Source organism: Plecotus auritus (assembly GCF_963455305.1).
Source record: "Plecotus auritus genome assembly, chromosome: 6".
NCBI lineage: Eukaryota > Metazoa > Chordata > Mammalia > Chiroptera > Vespertilionidae > Plecotus > Plecotus auritus.
In genome coordinates this window covers 144969283-144987567 of record NC_137773.1, presented here as the reverse complement: position 1 = coordinate 144987567, position 18285 = coordinate 144969283, and the positions used below count along the sequence as shown (strand labels likewise).

Sequence of the window (18285 nt, the reverse complement as noted above, 5' to 3'; positions counted from 1 at the left end):
TTTTAGGCTCGTCTTGGCAGAGCGTGGACACAGAACCTCACAAGGAGGTTTGGAAACCACTTGCCCAGGCAACGGCTTACCCGTACCAGTAGGGGACCTGACCACATTCACCACCCTGCTCCTGTGAAGGGGCCATAACACTGTTCACTCATCTCCTGGGAGCCTGATATGGATTACTGTCCTTGTCGCTGTCATTTATTTTTCCAGGAAGAGGCGGCGTCGACTCAGTTCCAAGGGGTTAGAGTTGATTCTAGTTAGCCTACATGATAATAATTTCTGAGTATTTTAATGTGAATGTTTAGCTTTCAGATGTTATTCATGGGAAATATCTGAACAGACACTAATCGAACCAAATGCCTAGGTGTTCGCTTCAGCCTCCTCCGCCCCCACTCTCAGGACTCGGCTTTACAGATGACCTTCTATTAAACTGGTACCTTGTAACTCAGAGTGATCGTCTCTAATTCCCGATCCCCATGGTGCAGCAGGAATTAGCCTAAGGACACTCCATTCTAATTTTCTGTCGCTGTCAATGCTAACCAGAGCTCATAGGGCAACGAGGTGGGGGTGGGGAAGATGGTTCCACCATGGGTGTTTCCGTTAGAGCCACGTTTATTTCTGGAATAGTGGTAGGAGGGAGAGATGTGCTCCAAAGAGAAGAGGACTCAGTGTGGTTCAGGTATGATCGACCATTTGGACAACCCCATTCGGATACTTTGAAATGTATGGGAGAGAGCTGGGCGGGGTACTTTCCACACATTGAGCTAAAAATCACTTGGATTCTGGGAGAGGAGAAAGATGAAAACCAGAAACAAAAGGTCGGTTGTGAAACCTAGTACCGAAGTAAGATGTTCGAATACATTTTCTCCTTTAAAAAAAATTCTGGGGAGCTTGAATGTTTTGCTAACCCAATTATTTTTAGCCAGTTCTTATAGAAAATAGAGGCGCTGGAAAACTAGCAACTCCAGAAAATATTAATTTCTTTTTGCACGAGTTAAAATTAACTAACATGAGCATATTCAGTGATGCAATAGGCAGTGAAAGACTTGAAGAGATAAGAAGACGAAAAGTAAATATTATGTATTCAAAATCAGTCTCATAGCATTTTATAAAAATGTTAGCTTATGTCCAGGATCCAAGGGTGGGGGTGGGTATGGTTTTTTTGTAGCTGAAGAAGGAATGGAAAAGAATCTGCTCTATTTCCTTAAAAATGAAAGACTTCTTGTTTTATGCAGCGTGGTAAATGCTTTTCTGTTTTTTACCTGCCGGCAGGAAATGGAGGAAATTTTTCTAGCAAGCTATGCTGTTTTCCTCTCTTTGGGGACATGGTGACACTGGTTCTGTAGCAAAACAGTATTTGCTTATTAGGCATTACTTCAAAATCCTGAATAAGCAGCTCTTTCCACATTTTTTTTGTTCCACATGTTAAACATTTCATTGCAATTTGAGCTTCAATTGTGTGTGTGTGTGTGTGTGTGTCTGTGTGTGTGTCTGTGTGCGCGTGCGTGCTTGTGTGCGTTGATAGAAAAGATTGAAAGGGGATGCATAAGAATTCTTAAAGGTTTTTGTTTTAAAAAATTAATTCCTACAATTATGTGTTGGAATCTCTATAGAAAGCGATTCCAATTTATTACATACAGCCAAACTAGATCCCATCAATCTTGTGCAGCGAGAGTAGAGAGGTGGTATTGAAGAAGACATGAAATTTGGTGTTCGAGTAGATGAGATTTAATTTTCAGAAAACATTTCACTCATAAAACGGATAGCACCCCAGTGTCAGCCCTGACCTCCATGATGTCAATGTCATCGTGCAAGCGTAGCTAAGATAAGCCTCAAAGTGAAACAAAGAAACGTTGCATCTCAGCACCACACCATTTCTTCTCTTACAGTATGTACTCTCCCTTCTATAAATATAGCCTTTTGGATTTCTGTTAATGGCTTGTTACTTTACAATTTAGCTTTTGCAGGGGGAGGGAGGAGAAAAATAATTTTGCACGTCCTATGTTTTGAGCAAGTACAGTAGGCTGCTGCAAGTCAACATTATTTAGGTCAGTATCCTGGTTAGCTTTTATCGTCCGTGCTGGTCAGCTATGTATCCAAACGAACTCAGCATCAATTTATTTTTCTGTCCTGATTGTATTCTGCTTCTAAGTTTAAGCAAATTTATTCACATTAGAATACCATTCCAGCTGAGGAGGTATCTGCCGTTCTGTACTGCAGATACATTTAGCAGGATACATTTACACGCCTGTGGTTAGAGGTTATAGCACTGATACAGACAGCTGATCATGCATTCTTCTACAAGCCTGCCGGCACCAATTAGGATTTTTAAAAATAATCTAGAAATGCTACACCTTTTATAATATTTTTGACTTTGCTACAGCCTAACAGTTTTGGTTTTTTTGTTGTTGTTATTATTAGCAGTTCTATGAAATTAACAGTCTATAAAATGCATCCCAAACCAGATACATACTGTATTGAAAGCTTTCTTCAAGATGACATGACAGTATCCGTTCCAGCTGATTTTCTTCCTTAGCAAAAGGATTATTTGATTCTCAGAAGCAGAAGGACACAGTCATTGTGCAGCAGCTCTGCTTAAATGTATGAAATGCCTTCTACTGTCTGGTTGCAGAATTTGGAGTTGGCTAAATAGTGTTTAGTGATTGGGCTCATCTTGCATCACCAGTTGATGACATTTTTCTTTGTTCCCTCCTACCCAGTTGAACCAGGACTCTGAGGCTGATATGCAATGTCACTTCCAACATTAATCAGATACTGCATTTAAGGTGAGCCGTTCCTTGCCTCCTCCTTCCCCAGTGCTCGTGTGCTGCATGCATTGCGTATCTTGCTCCTGCGAGCCTAAGATGGCAGGCAGGATTAGCTGTGCTGGTGCTGTGTGCATGCTGTGTATAGAATTCATTACACGTTGCCTAGTATTTCAGATGTGAGTATGTAAATGCTCTGTATGCCATATCATCTGGTAGTGAAGACTTGTTTTTGCCTCATTACAGCTTCAGATATTTCAACATCACCTTTCAGTTCCGATTCATTTGCTTCTGGATGTTTGCTTTTCATCACATTCAAAATAGGATTTTACCTTTTTTTTTTTTTAAACAAAGCCAAAAAAAAAAGCCCTAAAAACAGAAACAACAACAAAACTCTGCTACCAGATGGTGTCTCCCCTTTCTTCTTGCATTTGCTGTCTTTTAAATAATGTATGTTGTATTGTTAATTAATGTGAATATCAAATTAAACACTTGAAACTTCCGTGTTTATTATGCAGGTAGGAGGTAAGGTGGGACCTATTTTTAACTCTTATGCACGCCACGGTGTGCAAACAACTTGGTTCTCAAATTTGTATTTTCAGTGCTGGTCTCAGTGGTTTGATTTTCAGCAAATGTGACAGTGGCCTTTGCAGTGGTCAGCTTCGGGCTTTGAACTCTCAGAGGAGGAAGGGGGAAAATTCAACACACCACCTTCTTGGTTGCAGCCTCAGAGAAACCTTGGATGAGAAACTTCCTTTTTTCAATCCTGTTTTCCTGTTGATAAATTCAGTTCTCGTGATCACAGTGCATCCAAGCTGTTCTGCGTATGATTTTTTTGTGTGTGACAATTGCATCTAAAACTTGTGAGCAAGAAGACGGAGAAATCGGTCTCCATCGCTGCACATAAAAATGGCTGAGTGTCTTGTCATGCTAGCATTGCACTAAGTGATACATACAGGTAGGTTGAAATTTGCATGTTTTATAGAATTTGAGCCATGCAGCAAGAATATTATGGATTAAAATATGACTTTTAAAAAAATTAAATAAGACAGTTGTAATTTTTTTGGAGGGGGGGTATTAAATTGGATAGCCTTTTCTATTCAGATAGTATAGAAATATATAGCTTTTATAAACTTATGAAATGATTCTGCAATAAGATGATTTCTTTTTAAAAAACCATATGTATAGTAGGTGTGGCGCCGTTAGACAACAAAAGAATTTTTTGGAAAAGTCTGTTGATTCAGCTCCATTTTAGCTAGAAACTAAAAATAAGTGGGTTTCTGGAGATAATTTCGATGAGCGCAAACAAGCTTAATATGAAACATTTAAATTTTAAGAAGCGGTCTTTAAACGTGTTATATGAAAAATGAAAATAACATATACTTAAAAATTAATTTTAGATAATATGCAAAAATAAATACACTTTTATATACCTATTACCAGGGAGAGGAAGAGTTACAATTTTTAAAGGGGGAAATACTAAATGTAGATGGTCCTGTTAGAAGAAAAAGAGCTTCATTGAATGAAACAGTGTCTAGGCTGGTTCATTGCAGACCACACAGCTATGGTTCTGCAAGTACCAAATTCTGGCACTATTCAAAATAATTTCATGGGCTCTCCTTTGAGGTTAACTTCTCAAATATATTTTAGTTTTTCAAATTAACACTGGGCCAGAACCTGTTTCCTTGGTAACCAAATCTTATTTTTAAATGCAATAACAGATATGCAAAAGATTGTCTTAAAAAAAGAAACCAATGTTTAATGAAAATTTTATAGTTCTTTTTCCTCTGATATAGAGTCTGAATTGGTTTTAGACATTTTTAAAATGCGGTCTTCAAGCCTTAAAAACAAGACATATTTCTGCACATATAGAGAAAGCTTGCACAGTGAGAGCTTTTTTCCTCCCTCCTTTGTGCCCAGTACTTTCAAAATTAAGGTTTTCTTTGAAATGTGCTCTAGAATGCTGGTCAAGGTTTGTGTACAAAGGTGTAGTTTCATTATCATGAGTTCACCAGCGCCACCGAAACAAAAGCATCTCAGAAATTCTGAGAATCAGAAAATGCTTATGCTCTTGTTTTCCTTGATGCCTCCATTGGTAACCTCGGAGCTCTCGATAGAGAAAGACCCAAAGCCAAGCCCACCCCAATGATAAGTGCACATTGAGCCTTGTAGATGTGTTCGGAGAAAGATGCTGTAAACCCCAAACCTCCCTGAGGTTTGCTCCGATGTGAAGAACCTTGAGATTCAGAACCATTTGTGCAAATAGTTGCTGTATTCTAGCAGCTTGTCATATTCGAAAGCACTGTCTGTAAAATCTAACCTCTTACGGGCTAAAGGTTTGTTGTTGCTGTTGTTTAGAGGCCAACTTAAATATTTTGCTTAGAGTCTTTGTTTGGCTCAGTTATATGAGATCATGATTCATCTCCCAGTGATTTTGTTCTTTGGGTTGCCATGAAAATATCCTTCCTACAATACCTCAACACCCCTCCCCCCCCTTTTTTTTTGGTTGTTCGGGAGCCATTTTCCTTCTTGCCTGTGACTTAAATGACTAAGTACATTTTTAATATAGCATCAATCAGAAGATCATAAACTGAAGGGAACTGTCAGAAACCTGATTCAGTATTTCCTACTTATTTTAATACCAGTAGCATTAACAGTTGCACTAGGAGCAAGCTAATTGTCATTCGCTCTTGAGCAAATAATGAGCTAGGCATTTGTAATTAATGTACTATTGCTACTCAGAAAGATACAACTACAATGCCTTCTGTTTTGATAGGCTGGTACAGATTAATAATTTTCAATCTTAAGCACAAGATTAGATGGATGCAATGGAATTGTTTTACCATAAAAATGGATGCCTGATAGATTCAACAGTGTATTTCTTCTTTATAAAATGTCAATCATTTTGTTTATAACTCCAGCATGATTGCATCTTCTTGGAGACTTTCATCCCTAATAATTTTTTTGAGGCATTATTCATTTATGTTGCTCTGGTCTTGCCTAGAAGAATTTTAAACACAATTCAAGGAGCTTGAAGTATATTGTACTATTGTCATTCTAATAAATAGAGCAGTGAATGGAAGACTAATTATTATTTATTACATTGTGTGTTTCGCCTTAATGTCTTGCCTTCATATTTCACAGAAATCTTTACAAGGCACAATACTTTTCTAAACTTACCCATTTACAATTATTATTGAATTTGCTAGATTAATAAAAAACACTGCCTGTCAATTATTAAGGGTGGCACTTAGTCGTTCTCATTGTTCGGAAGGCTATGCTTAACTAATTTACCCTTTTTGGCTAAGGTGTTTATACCGGGCAGGCCAGAGCAGGTGCGACATGAAGAATGTGCAAACAACTGCTTTGTTCTCACCCAAATGAAATGGGAAAATCTGTGGTTTTCTGCCTGAATGATTTATAGTATAAAATTCTCAATTCTTTTTTTCTTTGGAATATAGGAAATGTTTTCCCAAACCTTAACCTGGGCTTTTTTTTTCTTTTTAACCTGTCTCTAGTAATGATCTGTTTAGTCATGTAAATGGGAAATATTACATTTAGTCATCCAAAATATATTCATCCAGGTTGATATTTATTGTGTTATATCTTCTAATTAAAAGATTTCATCTCACCCAGCCAGCATGGCTCAGTGGTTGAGCGTCATCCTATGAACCAGGAGGTCACAGTTCAATTCCTGGTCAGGGCACATGCCCGGGTTGTGGGCTCAATCTCCAGTGTGGGGCGTGCAGGAGGCAGCTGATCAATGATTCCCTCTCATCATTGATGTTTCTATCTCTCTCTCCCTCTCCCTTCCTCTCTGAAATCAATCCTATCTGATAAAAGAGTAATATGCAAATTGACCATCACTCCAACACACAAGATGGCTACCCCCATGTGGTCAAAGATGGCTGCCCCCATGTGGACACAAGATGGCCACCACAAGATGGCCAGCAGGGGAGGGCAGTTGGGAGGGACCAGGCCTGCAAGGGAGGGCAGTTGGGGGCGATCAAGCCTGCAGGGGAGAGCAGTTAGGGGTGACTAGGCTGGCAGAGAAGGGAAGTTGGGGGGGACTCAGACCTGCAGGGGAGAGCAGTTAAGGGTGACCAGGCCTGCAGGGGAGGGCAGTTAGGGATGACCAGGCCTGCAGGGGAGGGCAGTTAGGGGCAAACAGGCTGGCAGGGGAGCAGTTAGGCATCAATCAGGCTGGCAGGGGAGTGGTTAGGGGGTGATCAGGCTGGCAGGCAGAAGTGGTTAAGGGAAATCAGGAAGGCAAGCAGGCGAGCAATTGGGAGCCAGCAGTCCTGGATTGTGAGAGAGATGTCCTGGTAGGATCGGGCCTAAACGGGCAGTCGGACATCCCTCGAGGGGTCCCAGATTGGAGAGGGTGCAGGCTGGGCTGAGGGACACACCCCCCCAATGCACGAATTTCGTGCACCAGGCCTCTAGTAAAAATATATTTTTCTAAAAAAGAGATTTCATCTCTTCCTGCTAGAATGATGTTGATCTACCTCAACCATTACTATGGCTTCCTCATAGACAGATGGTAGCCAGGCCATGTTTTAGAGCTGGTTGATATAAGGAAAAGAATCTGGACATCTACATCTTTTCCCTTAATGGCTTCCTTGCTCCTGCAGTTATTCCTGCTAGCATCTTTCTCTTTAGTACTAAATCATGCTAAGCCTTTGAGTTCCTGGTTGACACACTTATTGAGCACCTGCTATATATGCCAGGCATATTTTAGAGGCTGGAAATACAGTAATGAAGAAGAGATACCAGGGCCTGCTTCTCAATGACCTGCCTCTAGTGTGATAGAGGAAAATAAATATGTAAACAATTAATTAAAGAAGACAAGTGCAAAGACAAAAAATTAAATTAAATTTAAAAAAGCAATGTGATCCCCAGCAGATATGACTCAGTGGTTGAGTGTCAACCCATGCACCAAGATGTCACCGGTTTAATTCCCAGTCAGGGCACTTGCCTGGGTTTTGGGCTCAATCCCCAGTAGGCGGCATGCTGGAGGCAGCTGATTGAGGTTTCTCTCCCATTGATATTTTGATCTCTCTATTCCTCTCCCTTCCTCTCTCTTAAAAAATAAATAAGAAACATTTAAAAAATGAAAAGCAATGTGACATGTTGGGAGGAAGAGAGACACGATAGAATGGTGAGCCAGGGAAAGCCTTCTTAAAGAGAAGGCATTTAAGTGGAGAGACCTATATGGTAAGATAGATCCAGCCAGGAGAGAACATTACCAGCCAGAGGGGTGCTCATGCTCAAACTACAAACTTTCCTTTCCTAGTGTAACTACCATGATATCAGAGCCAATTTTGATGACTGTGGATTGAGCCTTATTCAGGTAAGCTTCCCCTGCAGTGAGAAGGTGGGTCAGGCCCTCCTAGCTGGTTTTAATCAAATTCCCAGGACTTGGTGCCTGTGGGGTCATTGCCTGTACCCCCGTCCCATCTGGAGACACCTAAGAAGGTGCACTGAAATTCTGCACATTGCCGTCCCAGGTGGCGATGAAATTTTGGTGCAGGCTCAGTGCTAACTCAAGAAATACACCAAAGAAAGGCTTCTCAGAGCAAAATAACTTTCTGGGAAGCTTTTTGTTTTATTTTTCATATGAATCCCAGAGTTTACACTTAGGGCCAAACATTGAGCTAGCCATCACCTTTAATTTTTTTCAAAGGCAGAAAGGTCTATCCCATCTTGCCAAAAAATTGTCATTGTCTCCCATTGCCTAAAACTCTTCAGTTCTGCAGACCTCTTTGACAGCTGGTGGCTTTCTAAAGACCTTACTACTTGGAGTGATATTTCTCTACTTCAGGAATAAGAAAATTCTTCCTAAGAACCGGAACTCTTTCATACCTTATAGGTTAGTCTGTTGCCTGATGAAGGCCCAAGAACAAAGGGATAGGTTTGCTATATATATGTTTCAGAAGTGTCTTCTAAAATGGATTCATAATTTAGTGGACTTTCCTTATCACACGTTAGAGATGGCCTGGCTGACTCTTTACACTTTGGTTTTGACTAGCCATGAAACGTTCCACTGCATGAAGATTGTTCTAGTCCTTCATGGTAGAGTATCACCCATTAGTGGGAGAGGGAGCTCCAACAATTCAGTTCACTTCCTCAAGCATTTGTTGAGCTTCTGCTGTGTGCCAGACCCTGCTCTTACTCAGGCAGAGTGGAATCTGACATGAAACGCCCTATGGAGCTCTAGTCTAGGCTCCTACACAAGGCCAGAACATTGTACGGACAGGCACAATTGTGTGTCCTCTCTGTTCCAGAAAGAATGAATAGTGTGCTGTTCTCTTAGCGGCCTTTTATACTGTCCCCTGAAAGCCAGCCTTCCGTTTGGGGCATCTCAGCTAATAGCAATTACGGTTCTTCCCTGGGTCACAGTGTCTCGTCCTCATTACCTCCCCAAGATGTCTTGGCTCCTAATAAGCCACCGTATGCCTGGCTGCCCTGCTGCAGGCTGGTCTGCCTGTATTGCCAGGTGACCTGGATAACGGTTGCCACTCTTCCGCATTCATGAGCAGATGTTAAGTTGAGAAGCCCTTGAATGCAAAAATTTGAATTTGTGATGCAGGCAAGATGCTTCTGTTTTTTCACCTTCCCTGGCTGACAGTGAGGGGTCTCCCTGCTGACTGTTCTGCTGCAGGCTTTGTGGGCAGCAGGTAAATCAAAGACCAGTCACCAAAGCACTTGTCTTTGTGAGGTGATCCCAGCATGGCTCTCTGTGGCCTTAAATGTCTCAATGACCAGGAAATTGCTCTTTTGATCTTATAACTCATTCTACATCTTTTCCCTTAATGGCTTCCTTGCTCCTGCAGTTATACCTGCTCAGGGTTCAAGACTAGCACTTGCGTCTACCCTCACTGTCTTTGGCCTGCGGAGGGGGGTTGTTTCCTGGTTCTGTTTTGTTTTAAAAATGTAAAGTGTACATATTCTTTCTGTGTTCATGAAAAGAGTGAGACCTTCCATGATTTTCTTTACATAATGAAATAAACTTCTTTCTTCCTTGCCCTGTGGTCATTGCTGCCAAATGGATATTCTGAAATTTATTTTCCTTTTGCCTGCTAAAATATTCTACCCTGGCTGAGGCCTTGCTCTAATTAAGGCCTAACAGTCCTGCGCCTCTTCCCAAGCGCTGAGCACGACGTGGAGTCCCTGCCCCGAGGGCCTTACAAGCCAGTGAGATGAGAAAACAAAAGCCACCAGCTGAGAATGTGGTTAAATCCCAGAAGGGCAGTGCCCTTGTAGTTCCCCCCCCCCCTCCCCGCTTCCACATGTTTCTTGAGCTGTGGAAGAGAAGAGGGGAACCTTTAGTAGGGAAAGAAAAGGGTCACACCATTGAAAGAGTCTCTAGAAATTGCAGGATATCAGGAAACAATGTAGAACAGAACAGGGTGGTCATCTGAGAGGCAAAGTGGGGAGATGGAGATGACCGCAGACTGAGAGGACAGCAAGGGGGTGCAGAAACTAAGAAAGAGGGAACAAAGGGAGCGGTCAGGAGGCAGGCAGGCAGTGGGCAAACAAAAGCAGATGCTGCTGTGCTGCACCAGAAGCTGGGGGGTGTGATCCCCGCCCCGGTCCCAGGGAGAAAGAATGGGGAGGAGTTTCAACTAGAAAACAAGGCTTGGGAGAGCCCCTGAAAGGCAGGCTGCCGGCCTGCTGCATAGGGACTGGGTGTTCTGTTGTTCTCTCTGGCTTTGGTCATAATATTGGCCTTGGTGCTTAATTGCCCCACGTGGGCTATTATGAAGAACCTGCAGTCTTGGAGGTGATTTATCTGAGTCTTAAGAAGTCTCCATCCCAAGGCCCCCATTCCACATGCTGAGGATGCCAGAGAGCCCCACCCCATATCGCTTGACTAAATCTGGTTTAACCTTTAAATTAAATGAGCCGAGTTTTCACATGGGCTGTGACCTAGTGCTTTTGGTCTTCTACGAAGCTCAGGCTGGAGACAGACCCAAAATACCTGCATTAAGGTGCAGAGTTTAGAAACGCCTTTCCCCAAAGTCATGTTGCCCACAGCAGGCATGCTGCTCTGCTTTTGCAGCGCCCAAAGCTGGTCCTTCCCTGCTCTTCACCAGCCTTTTCCAGTCCCTGGTCTGAGTGCCTAGCGAGCCATCTGAAGGGGATATTTCGAATGTCTTTTTTGGTCTCCCGGAGACCCATACCTGGCTGGCACACTAGCACTGAATGTTGTCATCATCCCTGTACTTCTTGCTTAGCTCTTGCAGGAATGGGAACCACAAACTTCAGTTGCAGTGTGGACCTCAGGCCCACTTGTTCTATCGTTGAGAGAACTGTGGCCCAGGGAAGTTGCCACTCGGATAGTTAAGGAGCCATGCTTGACTCTTAGTCCAGTGCTCTTTCCACTAATGCTTTCAGATCACAGAGGAAGTCCAGTTCTAAGCTAGGGGTTTGGAAGCTTTTTCTATAAAGGGTAAATATTTTTTAAAATATTTTTATTGATTTCAGTGAGGAAGAGAGAGGGAGAGAGAGATAGAAACATCAATGATGAGAGAGAATCATCAATTGGCTACTTCCTGCAAGTCCCACGCTGGAGATGGAGCCCACAACCCAGGCATGTGCCCTAACCTGGACTCAAACCATGACTTCCTGGTTCATAGGTCGATGCTCAACCATTGAGCCACACCGGCTGGGCAAGGGTAAATATTTTAGGCTTTGTGGATTAAGGCAAAATTGAAGATATTATGTATTTATATAACAACAGAGAAAAATTTCCAAAAACTTTTTAATGGTGAAATTAAAAATATAATCTATACTAATAAAAGGGTAATATGCTAATTAGACCGAGTCAACTGGCCATTTTCCGGACATCCGACTTCCTTCTGGACAAAGCCATGGTGGTGGGGGCCGAGGCAGAGGCAGTTAGGGGCAAGATCAGGCTGGCAGTTGAGGGCAGTTGGGGGCGAACTGGCCTGCAGGGGAGGGTGGTTAGGGGCAATCAGACAGGCAGGCAGAGAGGTTAAGGGCGATCAGGCAGAGGGGCTAGGGGCAATCAGGCAGACAGGCAGAGGCAGTTAGGGTCAATCAGGCAGGCAGGCAGGCAGGTGAGTGGTTAGGAGCCAGCGATCCCAGATTACGAGAGGGATGTCCAACTGCCAGTTTAGGCCCGATCCCCCCAGGGGTCCCCGATTGGAGAGGGTGCAGGCTGGGCTGAGGGAACCCCCTCCTCCATGCATGAATTTCATGCACTGGGCCACTAGTATATAATACTAAGTATAACAATAATAATCTATGCACTGCCATAGATACAGAAATGACTGGCTGGGTCCCAATAAAACTTTATCTATGGACACTGAAATTTGAGTTTCATGTAATTTTCATGTCATGAAATATTATTCTCCTTTTGGTTTTTTCCCCCAAGCATTTAAAAATGTTAAGAACATCCTCAGCTTGTAGGTTATACACAAACAGGTGGCAGGCAAATTTGGTCCAGAGACCATAGTTTGTGTACCTATTTTCTAAGTCAAAACCTGTAAACTGGTGGCTCATTGGCCATTCTAGTCCACATATGTATTTTGTTTGACTTTTAACAATAGTTTTAATTGAATCAGTTACCATTGTTTTTGTTTTCTAATTTTTTGTTGTTGTTAATCCTCAACAGAGGATATTTTTCCATTGATTTTTAGAGAGAGTGGAAGGGAGAGGGAGAGACAAGAGAGAGAGACTTCAATGTGAGAGAGACACATGGATTGGTTGCCTCCTACATGCGGCGCCAGGGATTGAGCTTGCAACCCAGGTACGTGCCCTTGACCAGAATCGAACCCGGGACCCTTCAATCTGCAGGCTGCCACTTTATCCACTGAGCTAAACAGGCTAGGGCTCTAATATTTTAATTGTATTAACTTTTCTCTCCTAATTATAAAATTAAATTTTACTACTATGCAATAATATGGAATATTAACATTTTGGCATGTATTCTTTCAGTCTTTTATCTATGCCTTGTGATTTTTTTAAATAGTTGAGATAATATTTTGTGGACAATTTTGTATCTTTTTATTTATTTATATCATAAGCATTTTATGTCATTTTAAAGTCTTTCATTAACATAATCTTTCAAAACTTTATTATGAACATTTTAAACAGATAGAAACACCAGTTAAATGAACCCTTGTGTAGCCATCACACAGCTTCAACAATTTTCAACTGCTGGCCAATCTTGTTTCATTGTAAATCCTCTCTTGTAGTATTTTAAAGCAAATCCCAGATCATATAAGTTTTTCTCGAAATATTTTTGTATCATTCTCTAAAAGATAAAGATACTAAGAGAAAGCCCTTCTTTGGGGGCGGGGAGAGAATAAATGCTGATGTATTTAGGTATAAAAGAGAATGATGTCTGCAACTTACAAATGACAGGAAAAAAAAATCTACCTAATAAAAGAGTAATATGCTAATTGACCATACCTTCGCGATGCCCACCAGCCAATCAGGAGTGAGTATGCAAATCAACCCAACAAAGATGGGGCCTCTGAGCAGTGTGGGAAGGCAGAAAGGCAGCTCCGAGCTGGAGCGCAGGCGGTGCCCGCAGCCAGGGAAAGAAAGGCCCATTCTGGCACAAATCTTCATGCATTGGGCTTCTAGTAGATAAACAGATATGGGTAGAGTATTTTTGGTACTATTAAGTATTTTTGCAACTTTTCTATAACTGAAATATTTCTAAAATAGTTTTTAAAGTGTAGATTACTAAAAAATACATTTTAAAATGTGGGTTACTAAGAAACAAAAATAACCACAGTGTCATTACCACACCAACAAAAACAATAATTCTCTAATAACATCAGATATTGCCCTAACTGGTTTGGCTCAGTGGATAGAGGTCGGCCTGCAGACTGAAAGGTCCGAGGTTCGATTCCGGTCAAGGGCATGTACCTTGGTTGTGGGCACATTCCCTGTAAGAGGTGTGCAGGAGGCAGCTGATTGATGTTTCTCTCTCATTGATGTTTCCAACTCTCTATCCTTCTCCCTTCTTCTCTATAAAAAAGTCAATAAAATATATTTTTTTAAAAAATAACATCAGATATCATAGTCAGCATTCATATTTGTCCAGTTTGGTCATTTTAAAAAAAAACAATTTAGAATTGTTCAAAATACAATTCTAGATAAGGTTCATACAGTGCAATTAATATTTCCTCAAATTTCATTTAATCTATAGATTTTCCTACCTCTTTTTCTTTTATTCTTGCTATCGCTATAAAAAATTTGTTGAAAAAAACATTTGACCCATAGTTTCCCACAATCTGAAATGTGATGATTGCGTTTCTTGGTGCTGTTTTATATGTTCCTCTGTCTCAGAAATTTCTTGTAAATGGCTAGTTACAAGAAGAGACTTGATCAGATTCAGATTCCTTTTGTTTTTTAAGTATTCAACATTTCATATATTTTATAAAATTCCTGGTTTGGGCTTCATTGGAAAATTGTGCAGACCTGGGATTCCCACTGGCAGCAGTTGCTCTGGGACTGGGTGGTGACCACCCGCACGCCCCATTAGGTGGGACACCGGTTATCCTGTTGGCCTCGGTTCACATTACGTCCTGCTGGCTCCCGTGGGCATTGGAAGTTGACACCCCTTTTCTAAACACTGTCTCTTCCTGGGCTTTGGTAGACTTCTCAACACAGTATCACAAGAGGCCTTTCAGGAACGTGGTGGAGATTAGAGAAAATGGTTTAGACAGGCACTTTCTTAAAATGCTTGAAGAAAAGAGATAAGCAGCCACATCAAGGGAGGCCAAGTGATAGAATCTGTACCCAGGATGGGGGAAAGAGAGGAAAAGTAAAACAATAAATTGAGTTCACAGAGTGCTGCAAATATGGGAGGCAGAATGAGTCTAAGGAAGCAAGTGGATTTAATAGAGACACCACTTACATCTATTTATATATTATGATAATATTGAAACCTTAAAAAATAAAGAGAAGGGGCAATAAATGTTAAATTGGCCAATACTCCTAAATCAAAAAGTGCGAGCAGACAGTTGTAACATAACGGAAATAGTGGGAATTAAAAGAAATTAGGTAGAAAACAAGAAACGCCTAAAAAGGCCACTGGAAAAGGATCAGGAGCCATGCTGTGGAGATGTTGAAGAATGGATAGAAATTTAAGGAGAGAGGAGAAAATCTTAAAGTCTTAGGTATTTTTTGGTGATTAGCAAATGTATTACAATGAAAAGTATTCCAAAGCTATAGAAAAAGAAATCGCATTGAGTTGTTTTGAAAAGAATAAACCTTTCCAGAAAAGAATAAAATCATGACAAGTTAGGACGTTTCGGGAAATTTCCAGCTAGTTCCCCATAGTCAGAAGAATGATTAAGAGAGAGAATCTGCGACTGGTTATGAGGAAGGGTGGAAATTTTTGAAGGACAGGCTGATTATGTAAGGTTTAGGTAGTGGTGTTTAAAACTGTTGCCATGATATTTTAGTTATTAATAACAATTTGGGGAAATCTACTCACTTCTGGAGAAACATTTAGCTCTAAAGAGAAAGAAATGCCACTGTTTGTGAATTCCCAAGTGGATGTTAGGAGCCATTCATTTGCTAAGCCTCTTAGGAAAGCCAGAGCCGATTTCACCCTTAACAAGCTGTTGACAGCTTCTGATCAAGGTACCACCTTGGAACATGTTAGCAGCACAGAAAGTGGACTGTGGAGTCAGACCTGTGTTTAAATCCCTTTATGTCAGTCACCATGTGACCCTGGCAGCTTACCCGTGGAAAATTTCTAGGGTATAAAGGTTGCTTTACACACTGAAGCTATGGTTCTGACCGCTTGGACTTAGAGCTCTGAATACTTAACTTGCAGCACTAAGAGCCACAACTGTTTACACTTACAGAGCACTTACTATGTGCCAGGCACTACTGTAGATGCTTCTTGTGTGCTATCCCATTTAATCATCAAAAAGCCCTACGAGGTAAGTGTAATATTAAAAACAGCCTCATTTTACAGACGAGGAAGCCAAGGCTCGGGGAAAGTGAGTACTTTGCCTAAAGTTACATAGTGAGTGACCTTGTAAGTGACAAAGCTGGGCTTTAAACCCCGGCAGACAGAATCCAAAGGCCAAATTATTTTGCTGTACCACCTCCCACCTTCCAATCTCAGAGAAGCCCAGAAAGCAATGCCCGTGGCTGCCAATTCAGGTGCCTCCATTTTGTTGGAGGTCCATATGATTTTCTGTTTCCAAAAGCCTCAATAGAAAACACATAAACTTGCAATCAAACCACAGGTTTCATTAGGCTGGAATCCACAATTAACAACAGGTTAGCTCAAGTTTTGTAGAAGCTCTGATTGGCAGTTACTATTACATTAACAAAAACACTGCAGGATCATTTTTCTAAGTGGGAAGATGAATCATTAGTTAATACATGCAATTTGGTGGAATAGATCTTTCTAGACATGTGGCCTAGGCAGAGAGAATAAAGGGTGCTTGGCTTTGAGTGGGTTGGGAGCTGCTAGTGTACATGTGTATGCATGTTGTCCAACCTGCCAGTCTTCAAACCCTGCCTACTTATTTATTTAGTTATGAGGTCTGGTGATAAGATTTATTTGTGGCACCAAATCCTGCCCTTATTTTTTTAAATTTCATGACCCTTTAATTTGATTTTAAGGCAATATATTTTCCCTGATTATTTAAAATCAAAAAAGTTTTATTGGTTTTGTATTTAATGTTGGAATCTACTTTATTCATCAAAATGATCATGTACTGAAAACATGGTCAGGACCTGGGATGCAGAATTGTGAACACGGCACTCCAAGCTAAAAACAGGATATAAGCGAAGCAAAGAATAGACTTCCCATCCTAAATTGTCACCTGGGAGTGAATCTTTTCTAAACAAAATTTTAAAATAAGACTCATACTACCAAGACACAGGACACATGGGTGGGTTTTTAAAAACAAGCAAACAAAACCTGTACGTTAGTGCACTAGGCTGTTAGCTACATGACGAGTGTGTGGCAGGCCTCCCTCAGTAAATACTTTCTCAAAGAGCAGTCCCTGGATCTCAGAAGAAAGAGCCTAGCAGTCAGTAGCCTTTATATAAGGAAGAGAGCTGGATCTTTTGCGTGAAATAACTTTTATACCACGTGCGGAAAATCAATCTAGGCCCTGACAGCCATGGGAAAGCGCAGGTGACACCCCTTGTCCTGAGAATTTAACTAAATTACAACTGCACTTGGCTTTCTCCGATTCCTGCCTCTCTCCAATGCGCAGGATTTGGCTGCTGTCTGGGATCTGGGTCAGGGACCCAGGGACCCTTCTGCGGGCCCAGGCCTTGTTCTGATGGCCACTGTGCTCCTCGGCGGCAGATCCCTAAGCGGGTTGTCCTTCCGCCGGTTCTGGCTTATGTTTTCCCCGGAGAAGGTGGAGGCGGAGGCGTTGTCCGCTGGGTAGGTTTGGGGCCTCGTGAGGCCTCCGTGGGTGCCCCCGGGTCCCGCTGCTGCCCTCCCGGGGCCCCGGTCAGGGCGCGGCGGGCCCCCTGCAGCACCGGCCCGCGGTGCAGAGGGTCGGACCGACCTTCTCCCGGCCGCGGCCAGTACCCAGCGCCGGGGGCGGGCCGGGCTGGCAGAGCCCAGCCGGCGTCCATTTTCTGGGCGGTGCTGCGCGGCGCCGCGGCCTGGCGGGTCCGGAAGCGCCATGGACCCCCCGGGAAACGCGCGCGCGGCGGCTGAGTTCAACCCCGTAAGTGCCAGTCGCTGGGTCTGCGTGCGCGGCCGGTGGGCGCTGGGCTCCGAGCGCGGCCGGCCTGCCCCTCCCGTCCCCGGAGGGAGATCGAGACCTGGCTGGGGAGCCTGGCGCGGGCTGTGGGCTCCGCCGGCGCCGGGAGCTGAGCCGCTGCAGGGACCGCGCGCCCGCAGGTGCCCGGGCTCCGGGCCTGCGCCGCCGGGGAGGGGGCTCCGCTGCGGAGTCGGCCAGGTTGCGCTGCAACTAGCGGCCCAACTGCGCAGCTGTGCCGGAGGGCGGGGGGCCGGGGAGAAATGCGCACCCAAGGGACGTTCTGGGCGCGGATCCAACAGGCTCGGGCGCTGCGCTGACAGTCGCACCTCCCCACCCTCAGACTGCGACTTGGACCCCGGACCTCACCCTGCGGAGACCTGATGATTTCCCTGGTTCAACATCAAAACCCTGGAATTGAATGGAAAATGCAAAGGCAGGGCCCTGCCCCCCACGGGGGTGCAATCCCAGCCTCCTACTTGTGCAGTAGAGTTAGGTCTGCTCACAGTTGGTCCAACCCAGCCGCCCGCTGTTAGCCACTTTTTTGCAGAGTGTATACTAATCACCTTAGATTTTAGTCCATCTGCGATTCCGCTATATAACTTCCGCTCTGCTATAGGTAAGTGATTAATGCCATTCTGGACTTTGGCCCTAATTGAATATAGCTTTTAAGGATTCGTTATAGATGATATGCGTTATGGTGCCTTATATCTATTTTAACGGTTAAAGGCTTTTCTCCTAATTAGAAAGCTCAACTACTGGGTCAGGTTCTCAAGGTTGAAAAGCAT

At 43.0% G+C, this 18285-nt stretch overlaps 1 protein-coding gene across 10 annotated transcripts in view; it reads left to right on the top strand.

The window, feature by feature from the left end:
- The window catches only part of ZBTB38 (zinc finger and BTB domain containing 38), a 72000-nt gene that overhangs the window by 15151 nt on the left and 38564 nt on the right, over positions 1 to 18285 (top strand). For 2 of the 10 annotated variants that reach the window (XM_080674615.1, XM_080674616.1), the window contains one exon: positions 2718 to 2783. The gene's annotated coding sequence lies outside the window, so the exon portion shown is untranslated. Of the gene's footprint in view, positions 1 to 439; positions 677 to 1468; positions 1886 to 2524; positions 2599 to 2717; positions 2784 to 3364; positions 3721 to 17059; positions 18117 to 18285 lie in introns of those variants that run through there. The other 8 variants (XM_080674618.1, XM_080674614.1, XM_080674619.1 and 5 more) reach the window with 8 other exon arrangements.